General features: G+C 40.6%; 1 pseudogene; it reads right to left on the bottom strand.

The window, feature by feature from the left end:
• Positions 1-12,405: 12,405 nt before the first annotated feature.
• LOC107153631 lies at positions 12,406-14,526 on the bottom strand (annotated as a pseudogene).
• Between the last annotated feature and the right edge of the window lie 5,086 nt (positions 14,527-19,612).

The raw sequence follows: 19,612 nt of genomic DNA, 5'->3' as shown, positions 1-19,612 counted from the left end.
TATTGTGGTGGTCTGTAGTAGAACCTGCAATATCTCTGAGGTATGCCTGTAAGTAATAGATATTTTAGTCTTCATTCTTGGTTCATACAACAGAACCCTAAAGCCCTTGTAACTCCCAAACACAATAGCCCAACAGTAGGAAGTTCTTACAGCTCTAGGAAGTCTTGCATTGCTTTCAGGCATGATAGACCACTATCTCCTAGCCCACATCTTAGGTTAAAGTCTGTCTTCTGTCAGTTAATCTGTCAGTTCAGGTTCTTCAAAAATCAGATGCCAAGTGAAAGACATGCCTGATATGAGGAAATGCCTCATTGTGAAGGAGGAACAGTTGGTGGCAGGCAGGGAAAGCCTTCAGACCATCATGCTGATCTAACATCATGGGTATGAGGAGAGAGGGTAGAGGCTAGGGGCCTCAGACTGCAGTACTGCCCAAGAACGTTGGGACTAGACTAATCGGCCAAAGCTGATTATTAAATGAAACCTGCACCATACAAGCAGGACTGACCTAGCTTTAATACTCTTGCTGTGCTCCATCGCCAGCTGGGAGGGCCCTGGACCCAAAGACCAGTAAATGTCATAGTGAATCCAAAGGGGCAGCACCAATGTTAGCTATATTCCCTGCAGCTGGTATCTGGATGGGACATCTGAACAGAAACTTTCTGCCTAATACCCTCTCCTTACCTGGGAAACCCCCGTGTACTTTCTCTCCAGGTAAGTTGGGGTTTGATGGAATCTCATAAATTGGTATCTTGTTTCTGCCTGAATTCTTAATGTAGACACAAAAGTCAGATGGTGATTAACCAAACATCTTTCTCACTGATAAACCAGACACAAGAAATGTGACACATCTGCAGGCAAGTGAGCTTCTCAAAACTGAGCCACAGCATTAGACTTGGCCATTCCTGTAACATTGGCTGCCACAGGACTCTCTAAATCACGGGGTTTCTCTGGAAAATTGACAGCATGCAGTAATGGGGAAGAACATGTGATTTCTGTGTGCAACCTCTCTTGACGGGGGAAAGGAAGAAGCTGGATTCTCTCAGCCAGAGAAGTCCAAATAGATGCTTGAAGTGACAGGCTGTCCACAGCAGCCACAGATCAGCTGAGAGGTGCATCAGGGGCGCACAGTGGCATCAATAGTGTCTGCCAGACCTCTAACTATGTTCATCCATGTCACCTGTCCTTAGATAAAATTAAGTAGAAATTCTACATCTTTGGGGTGTGTCCAGTTAGTGTATAATTTTGTGGTTGGCCCAGTTCTAGTGAATGTGGTCTCCAGGACTCATTCTAGAAGAATGGAGTGTTAAATGTCAGTGCTGTGAGCTATGTGACACATTAATACCATTGGGGGCAGGAGTCTGCAATTCAAGTTGCATTTAGAACAGTCTTTCTCTTTCAGTAGAGTTGGAGTCTACACAGAAAGATTAAATGTCTCTGGGAGATGGTTGAGCCTCTTCTAAGTCATCCAATAGTTTAACCATTGTGTCCCACGTACATGGAGAAATCTTGAAGGAGACTGGACTTGGAGTGCTATCACTCACTGTCCTGCTGGAGCCCTCTCCTCCCTGGATCTCCCCATATCTGGTATAATCTACAGAAATGAGAGTTGTGCCTCTACATGTGTAGAGACAGATTTCTAAAAGCTACATTTCTTGTGACTCATAACACTTAGATCTAAGGCTCTAGAATTTCTACTCTTGTTGAAATTCTACAAAAACTGTTGCTTTTTCCAGCATTTTAAAGGAAGCTATTCTTTTCTTGAATAAAGTTTGGACAGAATAGCTCTTGGAATCTCCTACTCCATTGGACCTAACTGGGGTGTTGAGGGGCAGACTTCCTGAAGTACTTCTGTCTTTGTCTAGAAAGCAATGTCTTCTGGACCATCCTCCTGTGTCACCTGACATGCAGGCTTAATGAGGCATAAGCCATCTTCTGTCTCCTTTGGGTATCCTGTGCTGTCCAGGAAGCTGATATTCTTCTCCTGCATGAGAGAATGGCTTAATTTGGAATTATTTTCTTCTTAGAATATGAACTTCCAGCAGCCTGTGTGATGTAACTTGAGTCAAGATAGTTTCCTAAAGATAAAAATGATTGCAATGTTATACAATAAAATGAAGCTAGGGAAGGCAATAATGGTCATAGTGCCTAGAATGACAGAACTGCATTTTTTTCCCAGCCTATTTATCTTCCCAACATGTGAAGGAAATTCTATTAGTGTCCACTGAGCTCTAATACTCCACCTACCCAATCTGACAAAAAGCACGTGGATCCTAGACCTTATTAGGCATAGAGGATCAAGAGCAAGGAAGAATGATCTCATCTGAAATTTGAAGCATGTGTCCATCTTCATTTCAGGAAATGGCACCATCATTTTTCCTCATTTTTCCTCTCTCATTAGAAAATACTGTAGTCTCAAACTCAAATACCTGGAGTCAGCCCATTTCACTGCCACCTTTCCCACATAAGCACACTTATCCCTTCTTGTTCTATCCAAAACCTTGTTACTCTCTTAAATAATCCTCTTCAAAACAACTAACGTGATCTTTTTCTTTTTTTTAGAAACTGTAATTTATTCATGCCATCCTTCTACTTTATACCATTGCCCATAGAACGAAATACAAATTTTTAATGTACAATAAATCCCACATGATCTGGCTCTTAACCTGCTCAACCTCCTCATTCCATTTCCTCCTTCCTCACCAAATTCCATCTATAGTGAACCTTGTCTTACATTGGGTTTCTCTGAAAGGAGACTCTGAGACATAGACTTGGATGCTCTTGTTTATTTTGGAAGAGATCCAAGCAGGCACAATGAAAGAAAAGTGCAACAAAAATAAGACCAAAAGATGCTTTAATGGATTACTACTTTGTTAACTGGGGTTCAGTCCCATTGGAGACCCTTAAAGAACTATAAGGACACTTTGCATTGTCTATTAGTGGATAGACAATGAAAATGTGAAGTGGATATTCATCTATCCATTCCTATTTCTTATTGTTTGAAGGTCACTGTAATATTGACTGCCTGACATTTCTAGTATTCCCTGTTAGTACTGGCCTTGCTTACATGGCAGTAGAATGAAGAGTCATATCCAGAATTTGTTTCAAAGCCCTCTGTCTCTCGGGTTCCTCTATGGAACATTGATTTCTGGATCAACCAACAAATGGGTCAGAGTAGGATCCCTGAGTATAGCGTCTTAGGAATCGAGAGGCTTACCAAATGTCATGCATACTTCCTGGTGACATGAGGAGTAGGAATTCCAGAATACCCCAGGTCACGGGACTCGTAAAGATTTTCCAGACTCTGAAGTTTTTCTAGATGGTGGAATAAAGGAGGTCACTTTGCTGGCTGCTCCATGGGAGTGAAACCAACAAAGCAGATAGGCAGCTTCTCGGCAGGGTGGGTAAACAAAGTGGGGGGATTTTACTGGAATTTAAAACTGGACATTTAAAGCAGATTGGGGACTTGGGAAATGGAAAAAGGAAGAAATCCCCAGTGCAACAGCCACTGCCTTGGCTGGCCTGGAAGGGCCAGCCAGAGTGGTCCCTTTGAGCATAGTAGAGGGATAAGGGAATAAAAGGAAACTGCATTTTTGGAGGCCTGAGGAGAGTCTGAGTATGGAGCATTTAGAGATCAAGGATGTTGCCCTGCAAACCTGAAAGACACACTGTACAATATCCATGTGTAGGGAAAGAAGCCACCATCTCTTCTGGTGGCATGTGGAGGACAAAGGAAGGAACCCTTTTGCCAGTAGCTGAGGGGGGCAAGTCCTGCAAACCTGAGTTTGACCCAAAATGCAGGCCCAGTCAACGCACTGCATGATAGTGTGCTTAAGTGACCAGCAGAAAATCAAATGTGGGGAGAGGTTTTGGTTGTGGAAACCCACCTGGATTTACCCCTTGCCCTCCAATCTGACTGCTTGCAGGACTAGCTGGGAGTCACACCTGGCCAGGAACTTGGAAGGATGGGGGTGGGAGAAATTGTTTGAAGACTGAAGCATAGACCAGGAAACATGGGATGTGAAGATAATGTAGGCGACTAAGAATCTGGTCCCTCACCAGAAGAACCCAGGGGAGATCCCTGGGGTACATACAGTCTTCCAGCGTGGATCAGTAAATACTGGGTCCTCAAGGTGCACTGATTTAAAAATCTCCAGACCAACTGGCACTTGGCAAAGAGCTGGAGCCCACCTAAGCCTAAACTCTTCCTCCAGAAATCCAACCTATGGGATTACCTCTTTCACTCCAGCAATCCAAAGGGTGGAGCATCACACTTCAGATGACCCCACCTAAACTGCTAAGAGAAACTGAGAATCTTTTGAGCTCCAACAGAATTATTTCTTTATCAAGATCTGTTTTAAAATTCCTTTTGTTTAATTGACCTTTAATGGTACTTGTAAACCTATACATTCATATTCATTTTTCATTTCTAGCATCATTAAAGCCAGTGATTTTTTTCCATGAGTTTTTTGTGAACTAGGATGTTTGATAATTGTATTTTTTTTATTTTATTTTTTCTCGTTTCCCTTGAGTCTCTTTTCTTTTGCTGACAGCCACTCTTTTACTCTTCCTTTGATTTTTTTTTCTCTCCTTCACCCTCAGTCATACCTTATCACTTCTGCTCTCCCATCTGCCATTTGAAGTTATAAACACTTTTTGCAAACTTGCTGTTCTTATTAGATTATCACAATAGAAATACTAGTTATTAACATTGTATATGTCATAGTAGGAACTATTTGGCTTAATACTATAAATTATTTGCATTAGTAGTGGTTATTATTTCCCTCCCCTAAAGGAGGTACTGGAAACCTTTAGGGACACTAAAGTCCACAGGATAGAAACTCTACTGCCTCAGATCCATGATAGATGGGTAGACACACAAAGAATATAAAGCAAGGAAACAAATTGCTCCAGACCAACCAAGTTACTCTAATAGCAGAATCCATTGACACCACAGTGAAGGAAACGTCAGAAGTTTAGAATGTATGTAGTTATCTGCAAAGTAAAGCACTCTTTCAGAAATGAAATCAGAAAACATGGGAAGTAAAAGATCACCTCAATAAAGAGGCAGAGACTCTGAAAACAAACCAAGCAGAATCCCTCAAAATGAAGACAAACGATGTTAAAAATCCAATGGAAAGTATCTCAACAATCTAGATCACTTGGAAGACAGAACCTCAGGCAATTAAGATAAATAATCTTGAAACTACAGTTGACCATGCAGAGGTGTTAAGAAACCCCGAAAACCCTGAACAGAACTTCCAAGAACTATGGGATAACATGAAAAGATCAAACCTGAAGATTTATCAGGATAGATGAAGGTGTGGAGATACAAACAAAAGGAATGCATAATCTTTTCAATGAAATGAGAATTTCCCAAATATAAAGAATGAAATAGAAAATCAAATACAAGAGGCTTACAGAGCCCCAAATGTTCAAAATTACAACAGACCCCACACCAAGGCACATTATATAAAAATGTCTAATATACAGAATAAGGATAGAATCTTAAAGGCTATCAGAAATAATCAGATTATGGATAGGGGGAAGCGAATTTGCATCCAGCTGATTTTCTCAGTACAGACTCTCAAAGCTAGGAGGTCCTGGAATAACTTTATACCAAGCTCTGAAAGAGAATGGATGACAACTGAGAATCCTATATCCAGCAAAATTAAGCTTCAGATTTGAAGATGAAATAAAAACCTTCCATGATAAACAAAAGTTAAAAGAATTTACAACTAGAAAGCCTGTACTACAGAACATTCTCAGCAAAACTTTCTATCAGGAGGAAATGAAAAACAACAAAGAAAATTGGCAGACACTGACAGAAACTAATCAGAGAAACCAGGCCAAGTAAAATACCAAAAATAAAAATGGCTAGGAATACAAATCATGTCTCAATAATAATCCAGAATGTTAATGGCCTAAATTCACCAATCAAAAGACATGGACTAGCAGATTGGATCAAAAAAAAAAAAAAAAAAAAAACTCAATATGCTGCCTCCAAGATACTCATAGGAAAAGACATCCATAGACTAAAGGTGAAAGGTTGGGGGAAAAAATATCACTCACATGGACTGTGGAAGCAGGCAGAATTCTCCATCCTCATAATAAATAAAGCGTTAAGCCTAAGTTTTATCAAAACGGATGAAGGACATTTCATACTGCTCAAGGGAACCATACATCAACAAGACATAATAATTATAAATACATATGACCTGAACAATGGGGCATCTACATTCATCAAACAAAATCTCAAGTGCAAGAGCCAAATAGACCACAACACAATTCTGGGTGACCTTTAACACACCTCTTTCACAACTGGATCCATCTTCCAAACAAAAGCTGAACAAAAACTATGGAACTCAATAATACAATCAATAAATTAGACTTAAATGACATATGTAGAATATTTTATCCTTCAACAAGCAAATATACTTCTCAGCAGCACATGGATCCTTCTCTAAAATAGACCATATATTAAGCCATAAAGCAACTCTCAGCAAATACACAAAAGTAGAGATACTACCCTGCATTCTATCCAATCATAATGGAATGAAATTAGAAATCAATGGTAAAATAAATAGAAGCTACTCCAAACCTAGAGACTAAATAATATGCTACTGAGTGAACAATGGGTTGCAGAAGACATCAAGGAGACTAAGAAATTCTTAGAGGTAAATAAGAACACAACATATTAATCTCTGGGACACTATGGCAATACAAAAAGGAAAATTCACTGCATGGAGTTCATTCCTTAAAAGAAGTAATGTTAGGTCATCTATGTGTTACTTTTTTCATCTCAAAACCCTAGAAAAAGAAATCGACCCCTAAAGCAGAAGACAGAAAGTAATTAAAATCAGAACTGAAATCAATGAAACTGAAACAAAAGAAACAATTGAAAAAAAAATGACAAAACTGAAAGTTGGTCCTTTGAAAAAATAAAATTGATAAAACTTTAGCCATGCTAATGAAGAAAAGGAGAGAGAACCCAAATTTCCTTTTTTATCATGGATTTTAGTAGTATCACAACAGACACTACAGAAATACAGAAGACAATTAGAAATTTTGAAAGCTTGTACTTCAATAAAATGGAAAATATCAAAGGCATTGCCAAATTTCTAGAGGCATCGGTTGCCCAAACTGAATCAGGATGGATATACACAAGTTAAACAGATCAATTTCAAGCAATGAAATAGATGTCATCAGAAGCCTACCAAGAAAAGCCCAGGACCAGATGGATACACAGCTGAGTTTTGCAAAATCTTTAAAGAGGAACTAATACCAATACTCCTCAAATTATTTTGTGAAATAGAATGAGTTCAGAAGTGTTCCCTCTATGAGGCCAATATCATCCTGATTCCAAAACCAGACATACAAACCAAAGAAAGAAAGAAAGCTTCAGATCAATATCTCTAATGAACAGATGCAAAAATTCTCAATTCTGGCAAATCGAATACAAAAACACATCAAAAAGATTGTGTACCATGATCAAGTGGGATTCACTCCAGGGATGCAAGTTTGGTTCAACATACAGAAATCAATAAATGAAATTCATCACATCAATAGACTTAAAGAATCATATGACCATCTCAATAGACTCGGAAAAAGCATTTGACAAAATACAGCACCCCTTTTTGTTCAAAACAATGGAAAAATTAGGGCTAACAGGAACATATCTCAGTCTTTACAATGTTGAGATATGTTCCTATCTATGCTAAGCCCCAGGCCAATATCATTCTAAATGGAGAAAAATTGAAATCATCTCTCTCAAAACTGGAACAAGATAGGGATGCCCTCTTCCACCACTTCTATTTAACATAGTTCTTGAAACTCCAGCCAGAGCAATTAGAAGAGAGAAATTAAAGGGACACCGATAGGAAAAGAACTCTGATTAGTACTACTTGCTGACAATAAGATTCTATACCTATAAGACCTAAAAAAAAAAATTCCACAAGAAAACTTCTAGAATTAATAAACGAATTCAGCAAAGTAGCAGGATATAAAATCAATACCTACACAGAAATACCTTTGATTTATATCAGTGACAAATCCTCTGAAAGGTAAATGAGGAAAACTACCCCATATACAATAGCCTCAAAAAAAGAAAATAAATAAAATACTTGAATCAACGAAAGAAGTAAATAGACCTCTACAATGAGAACTATAGAACGCTAGAGGAAGAAAAGACCTTAGAAGATGGAAAGAGCTCCCTTTTTTCTTGGATAAGCAGAATTCATATTGTTAAACTGACCATACTATCAAAAGCACTATTTAGATTTAATGCAATTCCAATCAAAATCTCAATCACATTCCTCACAGAAATAGAAAAAGCAGACATGAAATTCAGGTGGGCTGGAAAGGCCACGGTGGAGGAAGAGAGCCGCAGCCTAGGGGACATTAACTAGCGGCTCCTTGTCTATTCATGGGGTGCTTCATTAACAATCTTTCAGAAGGGGCAATGAGGCAGGTAATGTTGGTAATCAAAGGGCTCTGGAGGCACTAACATTCCTTTCTCCCAGGGGCAGTCTCCAACTTCCTAGACCCAAACTGGCCCCATAAGGGATAGACTGTGATGTTAATACAATCTTAAATATTTAGGTAGTAATTCAAGCCAGTTCTTTTCAGGAGCTTTCAGTCTGACTCTCATTGCATCTGATATTAGTTCAGCCTGTGTTCTTTTTGATGAGGAATATAGCCTTCTTAATTAGGGAAGAGGTGACAATGATTGAGGCAGAAATGAATGTAATCAGCAGTTGACACTGCCATCTGAACATGCTTGTGCAGTCCAAAATTTAGGGTCATTCCCTTTGTTTTCCTTACCAGAAAGTGAATTAGGCTTACTGTCAAATGCTACCTCCAAGAGTCCCATTCCTGCTGGCAGACAGAAGGTGGCCAGGGCCTGATTCAGCACATTTGTGGTCAGGACTCTGAACCAAATTAAGAGGCTCCTTTTTAAAATGGGGGCTAGAGGGGACTTCCAAATGCCTTGAAGTTGCTCAGTCTCCTAGGCTAATTATACCATCCTCCCAAATATCTAAAAGAGGAACTAGGTTCATGCAAGAAGAGTGGGATTCCCCTTTGGGCTCACAATGGATTTTTAAGCCTTTATTCTAAACATTATCCTTTCTTCCCCAGTTCTCATCCTGCCTTAATCTTCCCTGCCTCCTTCCTCGAAAAATGAAAGATTATACTTACAGGCCCATTCCTATCCGTTGGCTAGTTCATCCACCAACTATCCTGATATGTACAATACTTAAACCGCTCATGTCCTCACTGCTTCATGTTACAAAAGATCTAAGGTGAAGCACAAGAGTATCCTAGGAGTCCTGCTAGAAGAGCCTTATGGCCTTATACAACTGAGGGTACTGAGACAAATACCCTCAGATACAATGATATTTCTGGCCAGAAGTCTAATCAAAGAACCATAGAATGCTCTGCTGGACTAAGAACCACTCAAGTTCTGTTTCAATTATTTCATCTTTTAAGCAAGGATCCTGAGGTCTTTGACTATAAAGTTCTAAGAAATGTGGGTGTTCTATCCTGAGGGCTTAAAGGGTTTATCTGAAGAAGTCCAAATAGTTCCTAGAAAAGCTGAAACTAGCAAGATTTTCCTAGGTAAGGCTCTGTCTTTCCAGCCACAAGCCTGTTTGTGCTTGAATGTTCCTGCAATGGCCTGTTGACCTCGAGATCAAACAGATGTACATCTCCAAAAATCCCCAAGCATTCATTTCTAGGACATCACCCCACCCACAGTCTTCCGAGCATAATTGGTCCAGGGACACTGAGTATTCTTTTGTACCTTTCAGGGCCCCACCTTCCTACCCCTCCCAAGTTGAATCTTTGGAACAGAATTCTGTATACCCACACCAAGGGGTTGCTTTATGAGTCCTCAGGCTTGTGACTAAGTTGATTCCATCTACAATACACAAGTTTGAAAGTGTTTCTAACTGGTTTCGTGTCTCCAAAAATTCTGCAAAGAGACCTGCTTGATAATTAAGGAATATTCTTTCTCTCTCTCTCTCTTTTAAAAAAAAGAATGAATTATAAGTTTTTCAGCGGACACAACATCTTTGTATGTGGTGCTGAGGATCAAACCCAGGCCACACACATGCCCGGTGAGCGCGCTACCACTTGAGCCACATCCCCAGCCCCAACTAAGGAATATTCTTAGAAGGGAAAGTTTCTAAGTTAGCCCTTGGCTATCCCTGTTTGAGCGCTCACCATCCAGCTGGATTCCCCCCCCCATCCCTACCCCTAGAGCATCTAGCTAGAGTGGCTGCTAGCTAAAGTGAGTCTTCCCCCTGGGTACCTTACATGAACATTTGTCTTCCAATTTCTGAGTAATTACTAACATTTGTATTGAACTTTGCTTATTCCCCATCTGTTGTTATGCCAATTCAATTGATCCTCACAGCCATGTAGTGATGTCAAAAAGAACTTAATCTTCCACTAGCTTTCTTTTTAATTAAAAGGGGGAATCAGAGCTTGCCTAAATTAACTCGGAACTCCAAGTGTGGCTCATTCACTTCAAATCCAAGTTTTTCCCACTGTTTCATGCTATCTTGCTAGATCTGGAAAACTGGATCTTCCAGAGTACTTAATTTTTTAAGGTTAAAATTAAAATTTTCTCAGTATTTACTGAAAGATATCTTCAAATTATGAAGTCGGCTATTGGCTACTTCTAAAACACCATTTTGAGCCTTGCACATATTTTGTGATCATTGAGGTTGCCTGTCAACATTCTGCTTCTTCCAGGGTACCCATTAGTACAACTGGAGGTGATGCAAACTCCCACACAGGGCTAGAATAGACAGAAATCCCACTGCTGACCTCAGTAATCACCAGAGACTCCTGCAAACCAGAGCAGTATCAAGTCATCCTACATCAACTCTTTCTGGTTTGGGTGCTACGCTAGATACCTGGGATGTATGCGTAGTACATGATACCATTTTCTCATGAACTTTTTTTCCCATTTTCACTGTGAGCTCTTGGAAGTCATATTTTTAATCACACAATTCTGTCTTCCTGGCATTAGCTGAGGTTGTACAGACCCCACCTGACCTAGAGAGAATCAGTCATATCTTCTCCAAGGACTTGTAGTTGTCAGTTTGAGTGGATAGCTAGAAATATAACATGTAATCTTAAGTGCGGGGTGGCTGTGTTCTGCCAACAGCCTAGGACAGCAGAGGAAAATGATCCATAGACACAGGAACAGATGGAAGAGTTCTGGCGACTGGCCAAGCTCCAGTTCTTCTCACTTTCTGAGGCCTAGCTTGATTCTTAGTCTGTTCAATATTTCCCCCCTTTTCTGAAAAAAAATTGAAGTTGGTTTGCTTGACACCAGAGAATCATAACTCATACAGCTGGTTAAGTTTAACCATAATCTTTATCTCCGATTTCCCATTCTCTTGAATTCCTGTCATCATGCCAACATCTGGAGTGGAAAGAACCCTTGCAGGAAATTGATTTTTTTTTTAACCCATTTGTTCATCCCAGTTTCCTTCCTGCCTGCTTCTCTCCCCATTTTGCAAGCCACATCTCTTTTTTTAAAAAAAAAAAAAAAAAAAAAAAAAACAATTCCACCACTTATTCACAACTTGCATCAAATAGTTTGGTTTTTCCCTTTTTTAAAAAAATTTTTGGGTGCATTATGGTTGTACATAACCATGGGATTTGTTGTTATATATTCATACCCGCACACAATGTAACAATATAACTTGGCTGATATCACACCCCAGTACTCCCGTTTCCCTGTTCCTACCACCCTCTGGTAGGAAAAAAATTTCATTTTTTAATAATTTTCTCCCCATACCCTCTAGCTTCCACAAGAGAACATATGACCCTTGACCTTCTGAGTTTGCCGAAACTTTTTACATTAAGAGAAATAAGCCATAGTTTTGTAATGTTTTGAATAACCAATAAAAACAATTAAATGAAACTACCAGACTTCTTATGTTTTGTGGAAATAGCTTTTTAAAAAAAAAATCAATACTAGCCACTCTTAGAGGCCAGTGTCTTCACCAGGGTACATACCAATGACCTCAGGATTTAGAATACCTAATTCATATAGGCTTCTTTTTACTTTTTCCTAATGTGTTAGTACCTAATTCTCATTTCTCCCTTATCTATATCAAATACTGAAGCACCTCTTTTTACATAAATATTAGGGGAAAAAACCATGGGAAAGATAACTTTAAAATTTTATCATATCCATAAATAGACTGCAGTGTGGGACATTCTAAGTAATAGTTCTCTTTTGGGGGGGGTTAATTATGAATTGTATTTATTGTTTCCATTTTACTTTATTTTTAATCATATATATATTTTAAATTGGCACATAGTAATTGTACAGACTCATGGGGCACAGTGTGGCTTTTTTTTGTCCCCCCCCTCCCCCGTCTTAAGATGAGGAAGGCTTGAATTTTAGGCATTTATTGAAAACTTGTGCATGCCATGTAAATGGATTAGACCCTTTAGCAGGTACACCAACTTCCCACACAAAGCTGTCCACTGAATGAAGAGGCCCAGCAGTCTTTGGAGAAGCTGAAGCCTGACCATCTTCTCCACTATCGCCCAGGAAGGATGAGAAACTGCAAGTGGCGAGCCGACTCGCAAACCCATGCTTGGGGTGGTGCTTTTCTCTTCATCTTTTATTCCCATGAGTCCTAGGCCAGAGAGAGATCCATGAGGGCTAGTGGTTCCTGGCAGGAGGATGACGCAAAGGGTACCCAGGCTCAGGCTTTGGTAGAGCCTTCCAATCTTCCGGCTCCAATGCCAGGCTGCACTCTTTGCGTTTTCTGCCTTTAAATTCTGCAAGGTCTCCTGCTCTGAGGGAGGAGGTCTCACTCTGAGACCTGCGGGCCTTCTTGATTCAGGCAGTGAGCTCCTAAGCCACCCGTGGAGGTGCCTGGGGGTTAGGGCCTGCCTGCCTTTCAGCATCCAGTCCTTGCCTGTGAGGACATGGAGGGCCCTCTGGGCATTGCCAAGTTTTGAATTTCAGGAAACAATATTTTTCCTGTCTTCCGCTTTTAGCATCTGTAGGCAAGATCAAAGCTTTCAGGCCACCAAAGAGGTTTGGTAGTTCCTGAGTATGTCCTAAGAAATTTTTACTAACTCCAGACAGATGAATAGTATCTTGGTTCTCAGGATCTCCTTCCAGCTCATTAACAAGTGTGTCACAATCGAGAGTGAGTTCTGTCACGGGTATCTGTACCTTTATGTTTACACCTTCCACCAGAACGCCATTCAAGGACTCAATGGCCAGCTGGGCAGCTTCCAGGACTTCATACTGTATAGAGAGAGGAGGCTGATGTGTTTCGAGAACAGCAGTCATTGTATGAAATGGGCCAAAGCTCCTAAACAGCCTCTTCAGAGCACTTAGGTTACAATCTTTGCTCAAAGGTCCAGCATAGATAGTTGACATCTCTGTCCACTTGATCCGCATCCTTTTGTTCATTTCCTCAGTGAGGAGAGGTGAAAAAGGCTCAAAAGAGAACTGAATAATGCTGAAGGGGTACAGGCGGACTTGCCTTCTGGCCTGCTCAAAGACCTCTGTTTGAAAGGCACTTAATAGTTTCACAATTTTCAGAAGAAGGGAGTTCAATATCATCTGTCTCTCAGATACAAAAAGGAGCTTCTGATGCACCTTTGTATGTGTACTGAAACTTTTCTCTTACATTTCTTGGGTCTTGGGCTCTCCATAGCGCCTCCAGATTGAGTTATGCAATCTTCTTTGGGCCATACTTGAGGAAATATTGAGCCAATTCAAGGGTCGCTGTAGCGTCCTCTGTGGCATCATGACCATCCCTTTCCGAACATTGAATGTCCTTCCCCAAAATAGCTTTGGCTAAGAACTTTAGCTTGAATCTTCTGCCCCACTCTCTGGCATAGAGCAATGAGGTATCGATAACATATGGATGTATCATGTTCAATGCTCGGAGATCAACGTCTAAGGAATGACCTACTAACACCGCATCAGGAGGAAGCAGTGCTTTTAACTGCCTCTGAACGTCTTTCAATTTTGTCGTCACTAGCTTAAGCATCTCCTCTGTGATTCCTGAATAGCAGGTGGCATAGTCTACAATCTCAACAGGTTTGACCAACTCATCCATAAGACACGAGCCTCCTTCAGCAACCAGTGAGATGCGTGTTAGTTCTCTCCCCTTGGACATGATGCACATTTCACCATCCAGCCCAAAGAGAGGGCTGTTCTCTGTAACTACCAAATGTAATGGATCTGTAACAAAGTTTTCAGTCAGGAGAACCTTGTAATGGAAAGTCAAATGTTTTCATTTCCTCCTCTGTCAGAAGGCATCGCAGCAAGCCCACTTTCTGAGAGCCATGCTTTTGAATGATGGGGTCATTCTGCAGGTTGACATTGGGTTTTGTACTGGCAGACGGTAAAAATCCTCCCATGGTCTTAGGCAGATATCCAGCTGTTTGATTTGGTAGCCCAATAATATCAGCTAGAAAATTAGATGATGGAGGAGGCAAGCGGAATTTGTGTTTGAAGGCTTTTCAGAGAAATCCAAACTCCAAATAGAACCTGTAGAAGTGTAGTTGACTCATCCCTTGAAGGATGACAACCACTATTCTCAGTTGGTTTTGGTAAAGAAGCTGGCACCACCTGGGTCTCTCAATATCAGGTTGACCCAGAACTGCATACTTGAGCAAATCACATGGGTTACTTCAGTTTTCGGCCATTTCAATGCCAGACAACTGGGCTCTCTTGGGCTCGGGCTGCCTGTCCACGAGATTCGAATGGGATATCCTTACCTCGGGCGTCCTCATCAGCCAGTCGGGGACCCGTCTCCTCTGGCTGCTCTCCCTGGGGAGCCTCCCAGTCTTCTCCTTCTCTGGCTCCATGATTCTGTACTTGAGTCCTTGGTGTAGAAAGCTGTCCTTGGTGTAGAAAGCTGTCCCTGTCTTGATGCCAATCCAGCAAGAGAAAATGGTCTTGAGAAGGAAAAAGGATGGTTTATTGCTTTGCTAGCAAAGGAGAAACAATGATTCTAGTAATAGTTCTTTTCATTGCTCCCTACACACCAAGCTTTCCATTGTAGAGGAAGGATACGTGCTCTCCGTTAAGTGTGCCCTGGAGCTCAAGTGTGGCACATTGATGTCAGTAACAATAAAAACACATCAAAAGCAAGAAGTCTTACGGTAGCAGAGATTAAAAGGAAAAATGAGCTCAGATCTTAAAGTGATAAATATCCTAATAAATCATGGAAACTGAGTAGAACAGCACATGGTAACTTGGCATATTTGCCTTTTTAGCAGCTATTTGCAAGTTACAAAGCACCATAAAATAGTGGTTAGTTAATGTTGACTAAGGGGCTATGATAGGGGTACAAAAGTGTCTGCTATAGGACTTTTCTTCCAGATATTCTAAATTCTGGAGATATCTACTAAACTGTCACTTTCAGCAATACTTTATACCCTGAAAAATTACTGATGACTCCAATATCTGTTGATGTGGGTTGTACTGATCAATATTTACTATATTGAAATTGAAACTGTACTTAAGTGATTGAACTTAAGAAAGAAGAGCAGACAAGGTTATGCTTTCTTGATTCGAATTCATCAGCCTCCCACAGAGCAAGTAGAATTGAAAGATTCTGTCCTTAGTTTGTAAGAGAAGGAAGCCACTCCCAACAGGGCTCAAAGAGAAAGGCCCCCTCTCATGCAGGAAGGAAATATCAAACTTATTTTCCCTGAAGTTATCACATCAGTCCCAGAATTTGAAAATTGGTGCCTTTAAGCTTTTAAGAAGATCTAAATATCCCATGAACTTGAACTATTCTTACCCTAATACCATGGATTAGCTGTCCTCTCCATTCTCATCTTAAAGAAATCCAGTGGTGAAAGTTGATCAAAGGAGAAAATAGTCTTTCGTTCCAACATGAGATGAACTCAGCAAATATTAATGTCTTAGTCCTAGAAACCAGAGTTTCAGGTTGGTTATTAGAAGTTGCAACTCCAGGGCAGCAAGAGTAAAGGAAAGGGTAACAGGGAAGGCAAATACAAATACTAATCCCACTACAACTTCATAAAAACCCAAAGCTGGTTGCTTTGACACGAGATCCCTCTGAAGAGGCCATAGGAAAGGTGCCACTGGGTCTTGGCAAACTCTACGGGGGAATTGGGAGGAAGGGTATGGAATTAGCCCATTCCTTTCTGTCTCCTTGCCTTTTGTTGGTCAAACATTCCCAGTGGAACAGTAGCTCCCCACATTCGGCTCCTCCAAGCCTCTGCCAAGTAAGCCAAGACCATTACAGGCATGATTGGGTCCAACTTTGGCAAGGGAGCTTCTGTGCTGCTGCTGTGAGGGCACCATGGAAACTGTCCAGGAGTGGATGAGGCAATGACCAGTGGCATTTGGATTGAAATGGCAGTAGCCACTGTGCAAACCTGGGAAGATGCACAAACTGAACCTAGTGAAGTGCCATTGATTTAGAAAGAATTTCATTCTGTTACTTGAAGAATGAAGTGACCATATTTTATACCAGGCATTTCCTAGTCATTAGAAAACCACAGGAAGGAGTAGCCTCTGAACAAGCCAGTGGGCCATTCGCTGTAGTCATCTTAGCATCTTCCCTCGAGCCCTTCCCACTTCACTTAATTCACAGAAGAGAACCTCCTTAGGAATTCCTTGCCCCTTATTTGTTGCCAGACAAGAGAGAAACTGGTCATCATTTTTCTTTAGTTTCTTTCTTTCTTTTTTTTTTTTTTTTGCAAAAACTAGTACTATTTGGACCCTTTTTAAAAAAAAAAAAATTTGGATTTTTTTTTTAAGTTTAAAAATAGCAAATGCTAGCAACTCAGTGGTCAAGAGACTGGTCTCGCCTTAGTTGGTGGTCTCTTTACTTTGACTGATTCTTAATAGCGCTGTGTTGTAACTTAGAAACAGAGTTCAGAAATCCCCAGATGTCAGCATACATCAGAATTTCAAGGCTTTTCCCATCTACTGTCCAGAACATGGCCTCTATAGAGAACTTGTTATTGGATACTTTAAAAAGCTACATAGAAATTTTTATTGGAACCAGGGTTCCAGTTTTATATCTGCTGAAGGAGCTGCCCTCACCTTAAGCAGATACAAAACTTTTAAAAAGTTAATCCTTCAAAACATAGTAACATGCAAGTTAGGACTTTTTCAAGCATGCCATTCCATTTTGTTTGAAAGATCTGAATTCTAAATATAGTCTAACGCCACCATGTACCACTCTACATTCTTAAATAGCAAAGAGGTGGAATGGTCAAATGCTTGTTCCCATGAATAATATATTTTTGTCAGACCTTTTTTCAGTGATGTGTATCATTTATCTCATTCTGTCTGATTGCCTCCACATTTCCTGTCTGCCAAGTACTTGATCCATCCCAGCCCCTTCTGGATGCTTCAGGAAGACACTTTATCAGATCAATTGTTTATCACGCATAAAAGCACATCATCTGGCCTGTGTGATGCCTGAACAGCACTGTCATTGGCTCAAAGCCTGTTACTTGTGCAAAAAGGATGATCGGCATGCCCAGAGGCCATGGAAGGAAGAAAAACATCTGAATAATGGACACTTGACAGCTTCAAGGCTGGAGGCTTGGGCTGATGATGGTTAGCTCTAGTGGTTGGTGGGGTGCAGAAGGAGGACCTCTAGCTGCACCAACTCCACTCCTAAGAAACAGTATCTGTAGGCCATGACTGAGGCTTTCTAGTCTAACATCAGAACTGCCTTGAGTGAAGACTTTGTTTTTCAAAAAGGAGGTGTTCTGCAAGACAAGGGCCACTCACATTGCTTAATGGATTGATTGGAAGGCAACTATGCTCACCACTATACATACCACCAATGCTTAGTGGATTTGGATCTTTCATTCACTTGTCAAAGTGCAAGGGAATGAGCAACTGGAATGTTCCTGGGTGAAACAGGACAGGAGACAATTGAGAGCAAGGGAAGTTAGTCCTAATAGGGTGGAGAAGGGTGAGATTTCAGAGTCAGCTCTGTTGGGTGTCGGGAAAGGAAAGCTATGGTCAGTTATACCTTCACTGCCTTCTCAGGGTCATCCTGGGAAATGTGTGAGAGATGGGGTGAGGGAAATACACAGCTATTCAAATGGTATCACCTTGTTCCCCACAAAATCCCTTCAAGGCCTTTCTGCCAATTGCCAAGTCTCACTTCAAATGCATGCTCATAGCCTATGTTGTCTTACATGGTGTTAAAACTATTTTATTAATAAGAAACATTTTGAGTCTTCAGTACTCACTCTGGCTTGGTTAATAACTTCAATGAAAACTTTGAATGGGATCATGCTTGCCTTTGTCTGAGAGTGAATAACGGCTAGCCTGCCCAGCACACAAACCTCGGCCTGTCTCACTGGTGTCTACAATATCACAAACTCCATGCTGTGCCCTACCGGGGCCTTTCAGATTTAAGCTCTGTGGCCTCTTCACCACTTCTTGTCACACCTCTGTTTGTACCTTTTAGCTACAATCATACAAACTGCTTGCTATTCTCCCAAATGTCCATTTCCTCTGCCTAAAACACTGCCCTTCTTCTAGCTCCTATTCTGGAATATTTCATTTACTTTGATCCAGTGTTATCTTATTCCAGTAAGTTCCTAAGAAGCTCTCCCCCATTGCTTCATCCTCACTCCTAGAAGGCCCTACTTCTGGGATCTGCTTGCATGCCTACTTCCCTTATTAGTTTCCTGAGGCCAGAAACTTTTATTTTCTCTGCATCCTCAGTGCCTATCCCAAGGCCTGGCACATAGAATTTGTTCTTCCTTCCTTAATGAGAAGAGACATAACTTGTTCTACCTGGCACTGATCTCTCTAAGGTGTTTCATTTGTACCATCAAAATATGCATTCAGCAACACATCTTAAAAGGCAGAGTCAATAATTGCACAACTTAACGGTTACTACTTTCATTTTTTTTCATCATATTTTCCTGGAATGACAAAACTCGTGAATTGGTGCCAGTGAATTATTTGGATGTCCATGCTGCTTCAAATCATAGGCACCACTCAGCCTTCTCTCCGTTCCATGATTTAACACCACCCTAATTTGTAACGAGCACTGAACTGTGATTTGACATGATTACAGTGAATTATGTCTACTTTGTGTGTATACATAGTGCTGCTCGCCTTGCTTGGATTCTGTTGCATATCTGACAAGCTTTACGTTACTTTCCCTTAGTGCCAAATGAAGACTTATTAGTCTGGATGGAAAAGGAAAATATTCTAGTTAAAACAACCTTGCTCCATTTATGTTACCAATTAGTAAAAATAACTTTTTAAAAAAATTTATCAGCCTTAAAACACAATGGACATTAGGCAAGGTTATTATCTACTTTCCTTGTTAGCAAACAGCTTTTCCAAATCCCGTGTCCTCATAATCTAACAAAGGTAATGTAAGTTCTATGTATAAAATTGCAAGAAGAGGGCTAGAGTCATAGCTCAGTGGTAGAGCACTTGCCTCACATGGGTGAGGCACTGGGTTTGATCCTTGGCACTGCATAAAAATAAAGGTATTGTGTCCATCCTCAACTAAAAATTTTTTTTAAAAAAAATTGCAAGAGAGCTTAGTTATTCTTTTTGTTAAAGCAATGATTTCTCTCAAAATTC

Source organism: Marmota marmota, unplaced genomic scaffold, assembly GCF_001458135.2.
Source record: "Marmota marmota marmota unplaced genomic scaffold, marMar, whole genome shotgun sequence".
NCBI classification, from domain to species: domain Eukaryota; kingdom Metazoa; phylum Chordata; class Mammalia; order Rodentia; family Sciuridae; genus Marmota; species Marmota marmota.
The sequence above is the reverse complement of the archived record's forward strand: the minus strand, read 5'-3'. Positions and strand labels throughout refer to the sequence as shown.